This window comes from Aphelocoma coerulescens, chromosome 1, assembly GCF_041296385.1.
Source record: "Aphelocoma coerulescens isolate FSJ_1873_10779 chromosome 1, UR_Acoe_1.0, whole genome shotgun sequence".
NCBI classification, from domain to species: Eukaryota; Metazoa; Chordata; class Aves; order Passeriformes; family Corvidae; genus Aphelocoma; species Aphelocoma coerulescens.
In genome coordinates this window covers 47,709,010-47,727,324 of record NC_091013.1, presented here as the reverse complement: position 1 = coordinate 47,727,324, position 18,315 = coordinate 47,709,010, and the positions used below count along the sequence as shown (strand labels likewise).

The 18,315-nt window shown below is 36.5% G+C and overlaps 1 long non-coding RNA gene across 1 annotated transcript; it reads left to right on the top strand.

Annotated features, from left to right (window-relative positions):
* Nucleotides 1-10,033: 10,033 nt before the first annotated feature.
* On the top strand, nucleotides 10,034-18,070 carry LOC138118583 (uncharacterized). The gene is made up of 4 exons (XR_011155220.1): nucleotides 10,034-10,221; nucleotides 11,301-11,498; nucleotides 13,084-13,183; nucleotides 17,858-18,070. It is a non-coding gene; the product is annotated as an uncharacterized lncRNA (long non-coding RNA).
* The last annotated feature ends 245 nt before the right edge of the window (nucleotides 18,071-18,315 follow it).

Here is an 18,315-nt window from a genome sequence, read left to right as displayed (position 1 = left end):
ACAAAGATGAGTAACCAATCTTTGTTACAGCTGCTTTGTACAGAACACAAATTGAGGTACAATAACAACAGAAATTATAATTAAAATGGAGTGGAAAGGCCTTGAGGAGAAAATGAAAGCAGAAAATATGATACTATTTTGTTTCCTTCTGAGATGCTTCCATATTGATACTAGACAGTGTGCAACCAGAAGAAATAGAGTTTCTGGGATAATCCAGACTGCAGAAATAGCCTGGTGAAGATTATGACCCACATTACAGAGAAGTATTCATCCAGGCAGTGAGCAGACAGTGTGAAGAGAAACTATACTGAATTCTGCAGTGGAAAACACAGCTGGATACAATTCTGACAAGAGTGAAAAAAATTTCATCTGTGAAGAGAGAGAGTAATTTTGAGAAGATTCATTTATGGGTTTCGGCACAATGTACTTAGTAAAGTCAAAGTACAATGTACAAATTGTAACTGATGGAAATTTGGTAAAATCAAAAAGCTTATGCAGGTGTGTGTAGCAGATAAAATCTAAAAACTGTTACATTCAGATTAAAAAGACATTCCTGCTTAAATCAAAAGTAGGGTGTTTTACTGCTCTTTCCTTCTGTACCAGGCAGATGGATGTCTTCATTTGGGGTTTTGCTGTATAACAGTACAGAAATTGCTAGAAATTTTTCCATTCAAAGTCATTTGTAGAGGATATCCAAATGCATACAGAATTGTAAACAAACAAAAAAAGCTTAAATTGGCATCATAAATTAGTGTTGAACTATGGAAGATTTCCTAGCAATGGATTATATTCAATCAGATGCATTCATGAAAAAATCCAAGGGCACATTCTAACAATCTTATTCAGCATGCCTAAAATACTTTTTACTACCATCCATGGTATGGAAGATTCAGTTTTTCATAGTTTTGTACATAGTTCAAAACATGAAAATTTGCTTTATAATATCATTGAAATACAGCACACCTTTCAACCTCCAAAATAAAGGGAGAAGATTCCAAACCATTGTTTTTATGTATTTTGGTTTTATTTGATTCTTTATTTTTAAAGCACTTAAAGATGTTGCAATTATTTCTGAAAAATTCATGAGGAATTGAGTGATGCAGATTCTGATTGGAGAGTATATTTCATATATTATTAAAAATTCCTTAGGCCCTAGTTCATTGAAGAACCTCAGGATGTACTTAGCTGAAAATATTACTAGTCTGACTTAAGTCAGCAAACCTAATTCTACGGATCTTCTGCTTTTGAAAAAGGATATATTTCAAATAATATAAAAAGTGTCATTGCTTTATCTTCAGAATACTTCATACTCTCTGCATTGTAAATGAACCTAAGAAATGCAGGAATTGAAGCAGTATGTTCTTTAAGTAAAAAGCAAGTATTCTGCCCTTTTGTAACATTGCTCCCATATTTATGTAAAATGCTTCTGCATTGTTTCTGGCTATACTATCACAGTATTACAAAATATTTAAATACTCTTTTTCTCAACACCATTTTAGCAAGCTTGCATTTGATTTCAAAGTAAACTAACTTCAATTACATGTTGATTAATGGACGTTTAATTTATAAAGCCTGGATTTTGTCTACATACTGAAGACTCATTAGAACTAGGTTGTCTTAATGAGTTATAGTCTTATAAGCATGCACTTCTTTCATAGAATTTCCTAGTTCTTTTCTAATATTTCTGCAACTCAGTAGTTTTACAAGCCTTTGTTGACCACTCATACATGTGTATATATTTCTATGATGTAAAATAAATTAAACATTGTCCTTATACTGTTAATTAAAACTTGACATATTCAAAGGTGACATTACAGTTCATTGCGACTTGTCAGGTGTTTTCCTATCCTTTGTGTTTTTGTGTCTTCTAACAGAGTGCATGTACATGAAATACAGGTTAATTAAGGTGGCAAATCTCATAGCAGCCAAATTTGCAGTTCTCAAAGCTTGCAATTCAACACACTTCCATAGTTGTCCTTGTTAATTTCTGGCAGAAAGTCCAGGTATAACATTCTATGGTTTTATGATTCTATGGTTGTAATTGCAGATTCTCTTTTCTGTCTTCTGTCACAGGGTTGAATAAGAGAATCATAGAATATGATGAGATTTTCTAATCTACACTTTGCTATACCTATTAATCCTTCATCATGTCCATTGGCATGAACAAACTTGCAATTTATGATACCTCTGCAGGGTTCTCCAGTACTGGTTGTGTATTGTTCAAACTCCACTCTCTTAAATGCTGTCATCTAGAAAAACCTCTTTTATACCTGTTGTGATTTCTCTCATGACAACATATCACAATGCATCTGCTCCATCTGCCCTTGTACGCTTCCATAGCTATCCCCTGATCAGGTTTAATGTATAAGCCTAAATATGCATAAAATATCAAGCGTGCAGCTATTTTCTTCTTCTATATGTAACAGCAAACACAGAATTTAAATCGTACCAAACAGGAGGAAAAAGCAGAGGAAAAAGAGTAGCAGGCTTCAAGCATCATGCAACTTGTTTAAGCTGGGATCAATAAGAGTAGGCATGATGAGGGCCTTTTGAGTCAGCTGGAAGAAACCTAATTAAGGCTTGACTTTAATTAAGCAGTCCCTACCTAACAAGAGTGTACTCAATTATATGCTTATGTATTTTGTTAAGCTGCACAGTGCCAGTGTACATGTGTTTGGCAGAGTAGACAAGGATATTTTTAACCAAAAAGATTCATCACAAAATGTCAGGTTTTTGTGAATTGTACTTTTATATACCAAGAATAAAAGAGTTCTGATCAAACAATAATTGGAAAATAATCCCACTGGAACAGATTGAAGCAGCCTAGCAAATACCAGTGAAGGACATAAAATGAGCATGAGTGGAAATATCTTGGAGGGTGCTCCTTCTCCCATAGTCAACATCAGCTTCCTTCTGTGATTCCAAAAGGGGAGGGTGGTAGATGCCTCTGCCCCCACCCCCCAAAAAATAAAAAAAATACCAAAAAAACATGACACAAAGAGGTGCTGTATATCTCTGTCCTCTGACCACAGTCTGTCTGGATGTTGCTACCAACATCAGTCATGTCAGCCAGCAGGGAGGGGTAGCAAATCTGCTCCAAACAACCCTAACCCATCAAGCCTGCCCTGCCCTGCACCATCCTGGAGTGGATGGGGATATGTGGTTACGAATTCTTCAAAAGCAGCATATTTAAAATTCTGCTGGTCATGCTTGGTCCTTTGATATTTTCTTAAACTTCCATTTTCAATTGTCTGGAGATCCTAATACTCTTGCTAAGTACTTCACTTTCAAAAATGAAAAAAAAAAAAAAAAAAAAAAAAAAAGGAGATGGGAATATGATAAAACCTATTTCCCAGTACACATTATCTTAAAAAACCCAGACTGCATTCACAGTAAATTTCACTATACATAAAATAGCTCTAGGATTTAAAATGTGTGAGGGAGTGTGTGGTGTTATATTTCCCACCAATTCATTTATTAAACGCCTTTCACATTGTTCCACCCCCCCACATTCCCCTGCCCCTAGCCCTGGCCACTCCCTCGGGTCCTCCCTATTGGTTCCTGTACCCCAACTCCGCCCAAGTACCGCCCCTGCGATCTGACAAAACCCCCCTGCGCCCAGATCATGGGGTCCCTCTGCTTTTGGGTCTCTTAGACGAGATGTAACTGTTAAAAGTCCTCTGAAACCCTCATGGGGAGACCCTTCTCGCCTCCTTCGCCATCACTGTGTTGTAAAGCCGAGAGCTTCCAGAGCAAGAGTGCGGAGCCGTCCGAAATGGACTGCGGGAGGGCGACAATGGTCACACTGCCCTGAGCAGCTCTGCTGAGCGCTCAGGGAAAGCTGCAGCCTGCTAAACTAAACCTAGCACTACAACAGGAGTTTTACAATTAAAACACCAAAACATTTAACAAATCCTCTGTCTCTGAAATTTGTACTATCTGTAGGTCTTCTGACTTCAGGAAGCAATTTATTGCTGAAAGAAGTGAACACTTTATTCTCTGAAGTCTTGCAAGATGAATCAGTGGTGTCATTACTGAAGTAAAACATCTTGGGGAAGCACAAAAAACAAATAACTAGTATCCATCCAAAGATTAATTTTGCTCGTCCTGGAGATCATTTTCATAATTACGTAATTTGGATGCCTAGAAGCACCAATACACTTTCTATGTATTTGTTCTTGTCGTAAAATCCCCTTTCTAAACCGTGTCTTTGGAGTCCTTATGAGTATGCATAAGAAATTAAATGGCAAACATACTGCTGATTAAGAAATTTTAGTTTTAGGCTTGGATAAAGCTTCCTTATTTTCAAGTTGATATGATCAGTGATTAGCACATTCATTCACTGAATGCATTTTCCAACTAGGGTCTTTTTTAAGGTTGCAGAAAAAAACCTTTTAGATTTGTCTCTTGAAATATATGAAAAGATCTGCCAGTGTTTATGTTAGAAGACAGCTCTTACAAAACAGCTTTTTAGAAGACAATTTTTCTCTCTCTTAAGCTCAGAGCATCATTTTACTGCTAAGTTAAAATACTGTGTCAGTATCTTTTTTCAAAACTTCGTATCAATTTTGAAAATGTCCTGAAGAAATATTATGTTTAATTACTATGGTAGTTGGCAGTTTATAAATAGACATTGTGGGATTTTGAAGACTTAAGCTGATAAGACTTAATGAAAGCTATTCATCTCTGCCAGAAGTAACACAATTTAATCGTGGAATTACAGAATGGCTGACGTTAGAAGGAATTTCCAAGTACAGAGACTCCACAACATCCCTGGACAACTTGTTCCAGTGTTCAGTCACCCTCACAGTATAAAAAAAGTGTTTCCTAATGCTCAGAGGTAACCTCCTTTACCACAGTTTGTGCATGCTTTTGTGGCACAGAACTGAAAAAGATATGGCTCCCTCTTCCTCTCTGCCCCTTACACAGCCCCTCCCTCTGCTTAAGTATTTTAATTGAGAGATGTTTAGGTCTGTTAACAAATTATAAGTAATATTTGATCTTTTTGGCACAATTGAGAGATTTCTTTTTCTAATTGCTTTTATTAACCATGACTGTCACTAGTTACAAACACAAATGCACACACACTAACATGCAGCCACATATATACTTATTGTCCTTCCACTGCCCTTTTTTTTTCTCTTTTTTTCTCTATTAGTTGCACAAGATTGCATGAAACAGTTTGATTTTTCCAGTTTTTCCAGAGCTTCAGAGGTAACCACCCTGTTAGATGGAACATTTCTGGAAGTTTTCAGGGGACCCAGCAGCTTCTGTTAGTTGTTTCTTGATTGGCAGGTTAATGATTGTAACCTGATTGATTGGCTCCTGATAAAATAAAATGGGCCCACCCCATTCCACTCCTTGGTGGATTGGACCAAACAAGTGCCAGATGTCCTTCAACATCAAGCATTCTGTGGTCCTGAGATACCATTATACTGACCATGGGATTCGGGGGGGTATTGGCCTAAGCCTGGGGACAAGAGTGGTGTTACTTACAGGAGTCATGCCCAGTTCAAGACATTGAGTCATCAGGTGCTGGATAAAATAAGCATTTTTTTGAAATATTGTGAGGATAAACAGGAGATCTAGGGTAGCCACATTGACTCAGCAAAGGTGAGAGCCTGAATCACAGGATACAATGGAAGTGGGGCATCTAGAGGCTTCACCTGAATGAAAAATGGACAGGAATATACATTTACTCCGGTGGGAGCAATTCAGGGACACTTACTCTGCTGATCTGACTCCAGTAGCTGTCATCAGACCCATTCACACCTGTCGCCCAGTAGCTGGCTCATTGGGCACAAATTCAGTAGGACCCTCTCTAGATCCAGAGAGCTATGGCCTGTCCAAACTATTGACCCAGGACCCCCACTCACTCTGGTGTCTGACACCACAGGCAACCAACCCTCACACAAAGAGGTCACACCAGCAGCTGGCAGCTAGTCCTTGCAGCACATGTACACAGGTTTAGAGAGTGCCATCACACAGAGAGTTAAAAGTTTTAATAAAAAGATATAAGAAGACAAGACAGACTGCAGTGATGAGGAACAGGGCTCTGCCAGAGAAGTGTACTGATTTGTTTACAGGCAGCCAATCCCTTTATACCTTTTTCTGTCTGTTTACCTACACTCTCTGTCCCTTCCTGCTTCCCCATCCACTGCATTTCTTCTCAGGGGCTTGTACAACTCTATCAATCTTAAACTCCTTCCAGACTGGGTACCTCTGGGGTACCGTATTAGTTAAAACAGTGCAACCACTGTGGTCATCAATAAAACTGTTTTTGAAAACAAATATATTTCAACCTCTTCCATGAGCTGTATTTTTCTACTTAAGATTTCCATAATGGCAGGTGAAGCTTTACTGGGACAAAAGTTGACATAGTCTGCAATCTTATTGTATCGTTTCATTATCCAAGCCAAAATGATGTCAGTATCATCCTGTCAAGGCTGGCTAGCAACAAGTGTTTTATCCTGAGCATTGTAGAAGCAGTTAGGTGCATATGTCTCCTAAACAGAAAAGTGGAGCTTTCTACTGAAATGGGTTGAATAGCCAAAGAAGTCAGAATAAAACCAGTTTTGTCATACATGAACATGACTCATTTTCTTTCTGTAATAGTTCAGTCAGTGCAAAAAGAAAATGATCTAATAAAAGCCTAGATGAATCTTCACAAAGGATAAAAGTTCAATGAAAAAGATATGGCTATGAAAATCACAGACTTCATGATAATCATGTATTTAAGAAATAGTACATATCCAGAAAGCTTAGTCTGAATCAGAAAATGCATGCTTGTTTTCCCTGTGAAAAATAAAATTGACAGTCTTTTCAGAGGAAGCAAATAACAGAAAATAAATGTTTTCCTGAAGTTCACTTGAAGCCTAAAGGGATACTATGTTATAACAACCTACCTTCCATTCTTTGCAGCCCTGACTAGTATCCCACAGAGATTCTTTGCTAAGCTGTGAGTACAAAATAAAATGTGAAGAGGTCCAAGCCTATCTACAGATTCCACTTATTATTAGCATCCATTCTTACCATAGAACATGTCACTGGAGACCAGTATTGTCCTTAGAGTGAAAGGATTTCAAGAAAGTTATTTTGGAGCATCTGAAAGAAAGAAAATCTGTTGTCTTTTTATAAAAGCCTGTAATCTCAATTACCCATTTGCTTTTTCTTTAAAGAAACATTCAAGCTCCCCAGTCTTATTCAGCAATGTAATTTCCCAACTTTGTTTGCAGTGGAGATAGTTTTAAATGTTATGTTATTTCTGTAGTAACTTTGCAGAAAAATATAGTGTGGAAATTGCTGTGAATTAGTTCAGATTAGAAAGAACAGTTTTTACTCTACATTATAGGAAATGAATGTAAGTATAGTTGCCAGTTACTAATAAATAAAAAACAATGCCTCTAAGGAGGCATCTTGACAAATACATAGGGAAGGTTAACTATATTTAGAATGGCAGACATAATATAGATGTGGCTGACATAATATAAAACTACCTTGTATTCCTCGAGCATCAGCTTTTTTTTCTTTTTCCAAAGTAATTAGCATGACAACGTATTACATTAACTTGTGAAAGGTCCTGTGTTTCAGGGAGTAGAATGGACAGGAAGTGGTAATGGATGTATTTTGTTAAATGTTTATCTATATCTGTCTTTGCTAATCTAGAAGCTGTTTTATCTAATGGTTTTAAATTACCAGAAGGAAGGCCCCTACAAGATTAAATTATGCTTATTCATAAAAAGTGTTTGAAAAAGTCAGACAGCTTAAAAAAATTGCTAAAAATGTCACTCTGGAAAAATACTTGATTTTTTAAGCACTAAACAGAATCATGAGGATGAAACATGTCAATTATCAATTGAGCTTGTGACTCACAGTTTATAATTTTGGGGCTTAAAAGCTAGTTTTCAAATGCATTTAAATTAAAGTATTAAAAATATCATATACCTCTTTATGATATTAATATCGTACTAAAATAAAGCAAAATAAGCAAAACCCAAGTATAAACAAATTTAATACCTGTTTATGATGCCAGATGTTTAGCAGACACTTGGACTGCAAATAAAGTGTATTTGGAGTATTTTTTTCCTTTACTAACTGTAATTCTAAAAATGTATTCAAATATATGACTATAATCCTATGTTCTCATTTTGATGTCACCTGTAGTGCCCATCAAACTTCAGTGCCCAGTAAAATACTTTTTTTTTTTTTTGCCAGCGTTGTCTGCTCATCAGTAGAATAGAGTGGGTGGTATTTGGATTGGTTAAGAAAAAGTCTGGCCATTAGGCTTGCAGCATCCAGCACCTTTTTTATTTTCATAAGGGACCCATTTCAGCCACTGAACTGGGGACTGAGTATTTCTCCTTCTAGTCATTCCTACTGTTAGTTTAGTGACTTTTTCACTCACCTGGGAAAAGGGAACTACAGCTTGAATTCCTTTCAGTTACAAGCAGATGCAAACCTATGTCTCCTTGTTATGAATGGATGATGTGGGTTTAAATCAGTCTCTGCCTTTTGCCCAGGCCTCTGGCAGCAGGCAGTCGTGTTATTGAGGTGGTCAGCACCCCAAGACCCACTCTCATTCACAAGTTCTTTAATAATGGCTGATTTGGTCTATCACAGAATTAATTATTTATTAATGGAAACAAAACTAACAGATGTAAGACTGTTACTACAGGGATAAGACAAAAAGGGAATACTAGTATTACACGTGGGGTTAAAGGTACCATTAATTTTACTGCTAGCAAAGAAATAGTATAACTTAGGATCCAGTGTTTCTTACTACCAAATTGTTGAAGGGGCACACATCAAGATCCTTTCCCTCACTTTCCAGAAAAGAAACCACAATGTTGTGTCCAAGCTTTGGGAAGAAATTGTCTCGCATGTTCCCAGGGAGTGTGTAAGAGACTTCTGCCTCTGTGATAAACTCTAGTACTTTTATAGTGTAAAAACAGGCCTATTGGTCACCTGTGGTTTTTTTTTTCTCTTCCCACATCTGTGTCTTGGGGTGACTTTATGATGTTGTATCCCATATCACTGCTCTATGCCCAGAAATTAATTTTTTGCCTTTTCTATGCCTTTAAACTGAGCCTGAGAGGGGGGAGAGGAAAAAAAACTGAGAGAACTCTCAAAGCAGTTTGCAGTTTGTTTTCAAGGACACAGGTAAAAAACCTCTCTGCATTCAGCTGCTGCGGCAAGAGGCAGGAGTGGGAGGAAGCACCGGGCTTGCTTTTTTTTCCAGCCAGCTTTCGTCCAGTTTTTCAGCTCCTTTTCTTCTGGAGAGTTGAACTTTGTTTTCCTGGGACTCTGATTTTTCCCCTTCCTCTCTTCTGGATGGTTTCAACATCAGAATACATCGGGAGGAATTTCCACTGAGGCCTTGGCCCTGGAGGTGGGCCCACCACCCCGTCCCAGCTCCAAGGAGGGGGAGAGAGAGATCTACAGAAGGACTCTGAAATTTTCCCAGGTTTCTCTCGGCAGAGTGAGAGGTTTTATTATTTAGCACTATTATCCTTTTCCTGTGTGTTTGTTAAATAAATATTTTTTATCTCTTTCACTTTCCTTTGAGGAAAATTCATTTTTTCCCAAACTTGGTGGGGGAGAATGGTTGTAACCTGCCTTCTATCAGAGGATATTTTCCTCCAAATTTGTCCAAACCAGCACAATCTGTTAAGCTGGCAGACCTTTTGGTGCTAGGAGATGATGCCCTCTGGGCCTTGCCTGCCTGAGTTCTCTCTCCTATCTCCACCAGCCACCTGTGGTGGGGAGAGGGGAGGTATGACCTGCCACACTCCTACTCTGTGTACTTTAAACCTACTGTTCAAAGAGGTTGGTAGAAAAGCCATTACTGTACTTTTTCAATGGAGATGTATGTTGCAGTTGTGATCAGCTTGGGACTTCTAGAAAATATACATTTGTACCTTGTCAGGGTAGTGCTAAGCATGCTAACATCATGCTTGTTGAAACACATCTTTATGTGACTTTGGTATTTTCTTCTTGAACTCCAATTATCATTGGCATTTTTTTGCAGCTTTACTCCTAAATACTTGAACTTGGAAATTTAGACTGACTAAGTTTGTATGACAAGGAAACTTTCAGACTATCTGGAAAATGATTTATTTATTGCTGGCCTCCACACCTGGGTTCTGCTGGACTGCTGTTTCTGCTACATCTGATATGAGGATATAGATTCTGACAGACCTCCTTTTTTGCATGTATTAAAAGGTAAGAAAATTTTGATAGTTAAATCTTTATATATTTCTGTACAGGTAGATCAAGAGCTTCCAATCTTAAAAAATTCCGTTAAGCACAACAATTGTCAATAATTTCAACAACCAAAGTAACTATAACAATATCATGATGTAATAGCTATTATTTCTGATTTTTTTTGTTACCAACAAATAGCAGTAGCCACAATCCATTTAAACTGCTGTGTAATAGCATGTGGGTTTTGTTCACTATGACGTTGACTTGATTTTCTTAAAGGAAAAAGCATCTTACATCTGGTTGGTTGTTGAGCTGTCTTAGGAAGATCCCGTTGATTGAGCTGTCTTAGAATCAATACATTTATTTTAAATATGTATCATTCATTGTTCAGGAAGTACGGATATTTCATTTATCTAAAAATACTATATATACAAGCATCTAGATCCACAAATCTGCAAGATGTGATAAACTACACGTAGTGGTTAAAAAATATGTTTTGAAATAACTTGTGAGTATAAAAAAAAAAATTTGATTCTGGTCTAATGCAATACAGAAAAAAATGTGATGACTTTTTTTTCACTTCATTATTATGATTTTTCCAGAGTTTATAAACTGATCATTATCCTGTTACTTGGAAACTGAATTTGCTTATAAATATTACAATAGCAGGAAGTTTATATTTAATTGAAGACACTATGTGTTACAGCGGGGATTACTGTAACACGCATATATCAAACCAGGAGTCCCGTGGAAAAAGAAATATCTATGGACAGATTCTTGATAGATGTTTCAGAGATGTTTATTTCTCCAGCCGCATGGCCGGGGCTCAGCTCAGGAACTCTGCAGTCACGGGACCCCGGGACCTTTTGCTCATCCCGGGGAACACAAACCAACCAATGGGGAAGGAGGCTGACAGGGGCAGGGAAACCCCGTGTCTCTCCCCCCCAGGGCCCCTCCCCCAGGGCCCCATGGCAGGGTGAGGGACCCCAACAACTATGTACATGAATATATATGTGTGTATTTTTACACATATTAGTAAGCCTCATAACCCACTTTTCTTAATAGCAATACTCAAGAACTTTTTTTTTTAATTGCAGAATTAAAGGATTAGCAATGAACTGCACTTGTCTTCTAAAATAATTTTGAGTTGGGGGAAAAATAATGGACTGAAATATATTGTATTTTCTTCTATTCTGGAGACTATACACAGGACAACACACACAAAAGCAATCTCCTTATTGCATGTCTGGTTTTCAATTAAAATGTCAGGATATGGGCATCCTGCCTCCTTGCAGGTAAGAAAAATAACCATATTTTAAGTAACTTATTCATTTTACACAGGATGGTGAAATGCAAGATCTCTCTCTTGTTAAATAGAAGAAAAAAGTGAATCTGTGTAGGTGGACATATGTGTGTGAACAAAGGGAATGCAGTCATCTCTCTTATTTAAATAAATTTCTGTGGGAAAAAAGTGTTTGTGTTCTCTTCCTTCAGGCATGAAGAGTTATATGGTTTAAAAAGTAGCAACAGTTTGTTTTCTTTGAAGTAGTTGAGGTGGGGAGTTTGTGTTGTGGGGTTTTGTTTTCTCTCCTGGTAACTTTACGAGATCAAAGTACAGACTTGGTTCATTCAACTACACATCAATGTCCAGAGATACTCAAAATGCTCTGTGTATACTGCCAGGCATCTAGCTGCCTTTCCAAAATACTACGGGTCCCACATATCTGCAATCTTCTTCACCATGGCTTGGGCAGATAGAGGACTGAAAAAGGTACTCTTGTTCAGGTTACTGAACAGGGACATAATTTGCCTGGCTCCTCAGTTTTGACAGAGGTGAAGATATGGACTGTGTGTATGTTGTGACTGTTATAGGAGCTCAGGTACCTAGATCACTTATAAATACCTAAATCTGACTGTTTGAATCAAATCTAAATCAAACCCTTAATACCTGAAACAACTGACTGTGACAAAATGAGGCAACTTGATAGATCATCTTCCCTAATTCCACTGGGAGCACTTCTATGTAAGACTCATTGTACCCTACAGAAAAAAATCAAAGTTGGAACTGCCCAAGGGTGAACTTTTGTCATGTTTCTTAGCTTATTTGTTTTATTTTTGGAAATTTAAGTAAGTTTCCTGAAGTTTATAGAATCCCTTCTGAACATGTCATTTTCAGGCTAACACAGTGTTAAAATACTAGAGAAGCTGGTCACTAATTCAAACTATAAGGAAAATGTACTCTTTTTTTTTTCATCCAATTTGAGTTTTTCCTATGTCTTTGGAACTTAAAAAGTTATTTTGGTGTCCAAAAGAAAAAAAAAATCAGGTAATCTATTTTCAGGTTTTAAGAGGTAAATTTGAACTCTGTGTGACATATGTTACAAAGCAAAGGTATAATGTTTGGTTGTTTAAGATAGCCACAGAAAAATAAAGTGCATGGAATTACTTCTTTGGCCTGTATTGGATATCACTGTTGAAATCAATCAATCCCTTGATGATGAAAAGAATTATAGCATGTCGAGATCAGGCTTTATTTGGGTCAGTACAGGTCATACCCTTATGTCATACCTTTATCTTTTAAAATAGAAAATATAAACATTATTCTAGTTTTTTTAGATGGAGCAAGCCCTAGGTCGTATTGATACAACATTTTGTTTTTCCATGCTAGAAATTTTCTTTGAATATGTATAGTTAAAATTTATGACGTGGGTAGTAAACAATTAAAATATCTGGTTATCTGCTGGAAAGTAAATCTAATCTGAACACACACTCTAAATGTTCCTTGAAAAATGCCTGGGTTTATAAAATGGAAAAAAGTTTTATGGGAGAACCTACCTTAATTTTGTTGGTTTTTGTTGTTTGTTTTTTTCTTATCATCAGAGACAAATTATTGAATTTCTCAAGCTGGAAGTTAATATGGGTGAGAGTAATAACAAAAAAAAAGTGTTACTATGCAGAAAAGCGAAGGTGGGAACACAAGGTAAGACAAAAAATTACTCGCCAAATATCCTATTGCTGAGGAAAGCTATGAGGCATACTGAAATAATGTAATGGCTCTATAATGAGCTCTGTAATGACTTTAAAATGTTTAAAAAAGGAATCATACAACACTGAAAATAAAGACATGACTGAATATTACTATAAAGGAGTAGGTCAAGCATGTAGGGATTGAATTAGAAAGATATAACCATGAAATCAGTTCCAGCTACACAGAGACATTAAAAAAAAGTTTGATAAGTGTTTTTCAGAGTAAATAGAAGACACTGAAAAGAAGATTTCAGTTTATAGAAAGACAGGAGGGATGTAAGAGAAGGACAGATTGTGTACTGTGTAAGAGAGCAGTTTCAGCAAACGGGGGTTATCCCAGAGATTTCTGGACTGTGTCAAAGACATATTCTTGACAGTTGCCAGGTATGTCAATAAGGATTGGTGCCTTTTGGAGTCACTGCTTGCAAATAGCCAAGAACTCTTTGGAGATGGGTCTGTAAGCAGAAGCTTTGGCTGCAGTACCCTACATTTTTAGAGGTAAGATCATAAAGGGCATGAGAAAGACAAGTAAAGTAATAAAGATCACTGACTTCAGAAGAGCAGACTTCAGATTCAGGTTCTTCAGGGAACCATTAGGAATAGTCCAAAGGGAGCTTGTCTCCAGGCACAAAAAGGACCTCTGAAGTGCTTTGAGAGTTTCAGGACATCATTCTGAAAGCACAGGTGTGATCTATCCTCATGTCAACTCTTGTGTCATACCCAAGAATGTTGCAAAAGTTAGCAGTTGCTTCTGTGTGACAACTCGATCAAGCTTTCAACATTCTCCATCGTCTCCATAAATAAAAAGAAGAGCATACTCCCAGTAATTCATCCATCTTCAGATCTTCTTCAGATTGAATAGTTACTGCTTTCCCTCCTCTGTACTCAATCCAGCTCTCCTCCATATGGATAACACACAATTATATGGATACAATATAAAGCCCATATTTGCACATTGTTAATTTTAATATTTATTAGAGTGAATAGATTAGGATTGCAGACTGGTTATGGGAATTAGATGGACAAACACTATGCAAAAGTTGAGGGAGCCTGGCTCTGTTTGCTCTAGAATATTTAAGGCATTAACTGAAGCAGTCCCTGAATCTTTAGTGCTTATTGAGGACAAAGGAAGAACAAAGGAGTGAATAACAATGAGGTTCTAGTCTTTTTTGCAAAACATTAGGGGTTAGAAATGACCAATATAGTGCAGTCCAAAAACGTCTCTGTTAAGTAAATGTCATTTATTTCTGTGATAAGACACCTAGTAGATAAAGAGAAAATTGCAAATTACATACTTGGAGGCTTTTGTTGTTGACATGATGATTACTGCATCATATTTGGATTGCTACCTTTGCATTAAATGAATAACACCTATTCAGTTAGTATATGAAGAGCTATAGTTAAGATATCATTTCTAAGCCATTTTGACATATTCTTCCTTTACTGTCAGTTTAGTAGGACTAGTGCATCAGGCTTTTGGTCTTGCACAACTGTTGCAAGCAAAATCATCAGTCAAAAAATTGTCCATTAAATTAAACATGGCATCCACATCACATGTTTAGAAGACTGAACTAGCCTAATTGTTTGGTAGTTTTCAAATGTGACCTATGTGTTAATTCCATTATTCAAATGCTAAAGACTTCTTCCCCGTAGGAAAAAAAAAAAAACAAAAAACAACAACAAAAAAAACCCACAAAAAAGCAAAGAAGAAAACCCACAAAAAACAAAGCTCCCTCCTATGAACCTGACAGCCAGTAACAATAGATGAAAACAAAAGAGCATGATGTATGTTAAGTATAACTAGCCAAAACTATACAGTTTGAAAGTCAGATTGATTTCTTGAAAATTATTTGGAACAAAAAAGAGAAAATTAGTCAGGGGTATACAAGCTTTAAAGAAGGACAGGTTCTGTGCCAACCACTGAATGAAGAGAGCCTTACCAAGTCTCTCACTTCAGAAATGCTTGACAGGAGACAACTCTACAAATAACTCTGAAATCTTCAAGGATACTCACCAAAGTCCACAATTGCTACCAAACATGCGATCACTCAAGTCACATATTTATTACTTCTTCAAGACATCCCTCTTCCTACTACTTTTACAAAGCAAAGTTGTTTGAGAACTGCTCTATTTTGTATCCCCTGTCACTGCCCTAGGACATTAAAAGAAGGAAAAATGGAAAGAAATTGACACAGGATATTTTTTATCCTACTATTTGTTTTGCATTGATTAGCATTACCATTCGTCATTCTTTTGGCATTCTCTGTATTTCTGAACATAGATAAGAAATTACAAGATAATAATCTTACTCATGACTTCTTCATAATTAACAGACAGTGAGGAGAAATACATGGCTTATTCTAACAGTTTGCTCTGGGGGTGGCCATCTAGCCTGTCAATCTGGCACTCCAGAAAAGTGTGAGTTTATTTCAGATACTCTATGGCATCTTAGGGAGGACTAGAAATACACATAAAGTTTACTGAGCTGAGTCTTTAACTGTCACATCCTAGAGCAGACACTACATCTGGTCAGCTGAAAAGGTCTCTTGACTCTATTAATTGCCCTGTAAATATATTTGCAATAATCATCTGACTTTCCTTTGTGATGAAATATTGGTGTTTTAAGGCTATTTAATTGAATCTGAAGGCACATATCTTACTTGAGTCAAGTGACTTTTACTCCAGAAATTATTGCTGTAAGCATTAAGATAGGCTACAGTTGCTTAAACATGAGCATCTTGTTCTCACTTCATGTGCTCTAAGGCACTTTATAGTTACAATACTGGACCAAAGGGACACTCACATGCTTCTTGAGCAGCAGCTGGAGACCATGCAGAACTAGGCAGATCATGCTCAACTTGCACAACTTGGCTGTTTTTTGGCAACTGGAATCTATTCATAAAGATAAATGAATTTCAGCCAAACTGCTTTTATATGACAGCTCAAATTTAATCAAATCCATACTTAATGTTTCCCAAGGGTGTATAATAAATAATAAGCCAATTTTTGTTGATATTTGATATGTTTGAAGATTGAACAATAAGACTTTGATACTTGTGAATTTGAAATATGGCAGTTTTATGAACCACTGTGGGCTATGAGTGATATATGTTCTTCAGTACCTTTATGGATGTGGCTGTGAAGGTGATGATTTAAGCTCACTCCTTTGAATTTAACCTGAAAGAGAGGATATGCAATCCCTTTCTTGCCATCTAGCCTTAGCTAGTAAGTAGTAGCAAAGGTACAGCATTAGAGATGACATCTTCCCAAACCACCTTTCAGCTGTAACTGGCTGTTTGAACTACTGCTCTAAGTAGAGGATCAGGAAAGTGACTTTAATTTCTGAGGAAGCAAGGAGAGATACCACAACATGTTCTGATACAGAAAAGAAAGTTGTCTCAGGGATGTAGATGGCTGTGAATACTTAATTAACTTATTCTTAAATGAAGTGTGAGTTACAGTGACATGGAGACAGTAGGGTGAATGAAAAAATATTTCAGAGGTATATGCATCCTCTGTGCATAGAGCAAGAGAAGGCAAATTAAATCATAACTCAGTAATGCAGAAAATATACTCTTCACTTTCCCTGTAAATATGTCTCCTTTTGTTCCAAGTTTAAGAAGTATGTAGAACCTGGAGGAACTTGTGCTGTTGAAAGGAGACCATAGACTTCATGGTTGTTTTTCCTTTAAAAATATGCTAGTCAATATCTTTATATATATCAAAACGAAAGCATGATAAATTCTACATTTACTTCTTACTAAGAAAGCTAGAGTTCTGAGACATTACTGTTGTTGAACTTTATTAAAGAAAACTTTTTTAAATTATCCCCAGATTTTTAGTGATCTTATTTTTTTAGAGTTGTTATGTTAAAAATAAATAAGTATTGACAGGCAGTCATGTTAATCATGTATTTATACATTATACATTGTTTTTGTAAAGTATTTCTTGAGCTATGCTTCCCTCAGTGCGATCAGGAGTTTTTCTTGTTAATTATGCCTTGTAAAACTGAAATAATATTACACATGTATATATCAATGTAACTTTTGTAATATATACACTTTATTTAAGAATGCTTACATTTTATAGTGCAAATATGATTGTATTCTGCTTACTCTAAAGTGTTCAGAAGCAAAAAATGCTGATAGTTGTTATATTTTCTAATCCTTCCATGAGAGTTTTTATTTTGTAATAGTATTCTAATCATAAATAACTCCATAGCAGATTTTGCTTGATTTTTTTTCTTGACTTTCTTAATGTCCACAGAAAAATATTGGTCTTCCTGTTGCCAGTAGGAATTTGTATTCTGACTGCTACACATTATGATGTCTGCTTAGGACGGGGAAGCTATATAAGCCCTTTTTTAGCAAAGAAAAACAGCAAGATTGTATTTTTTTCCTTTTTTTTTCTTTTTTTTTTTTTTAATCAAGTAAGCAAATTCCAAATTTAGTATATGTTCAGTTTTACAGATGAGGTCTGCTTAGGATGTAAGACAGAGGGTCTCCTGCAATCTTGAGCTAGGTACTTGACAAAAATCCCTGTTGGCTTGTTTGGTTTTTTTTAAACAACCATACGCATTACATGCAGATGTGTCATGTATCACAAAATAACTTTTTCTGCCTTCTAGGCACCATACCTATTTCCTCCTTAGTCTTCTGAAATGCAACAGTCAGTGGAAACTAACAAAAAATTCACAGAAGAAACTATCTGCTCTTGGAGCTCATCTGTCAAGCTTTGTTCCCTGTATGGATTTGTCCAGGCTGGGATTTTAAACTTCTTTCAGCTTGAGGTAACTGATAGCCAATTGGATAAAGTTAAAAGATAAAGCTGTAAATGACAGTCTAAGCCTTATGCAAATGTTTGTTCTCGTGGTATTTTCTGTATTTTCCCCCTAGGGTTGGAAAAAAAATACCCAATTTAGCAATAAATAAAGTTTTAAAAATGGGACTGAAGCTACTGCTTCAGCTATTCATATTTTGCATCTGTGAGCTTCCTGCTAAGTAAAACACTGCAATTGTTGTGACAGAAAGTTGTTTGGCTGATTTTGGATCTTAGTTTATTTTATAAAGTTTATTTTAACACTAA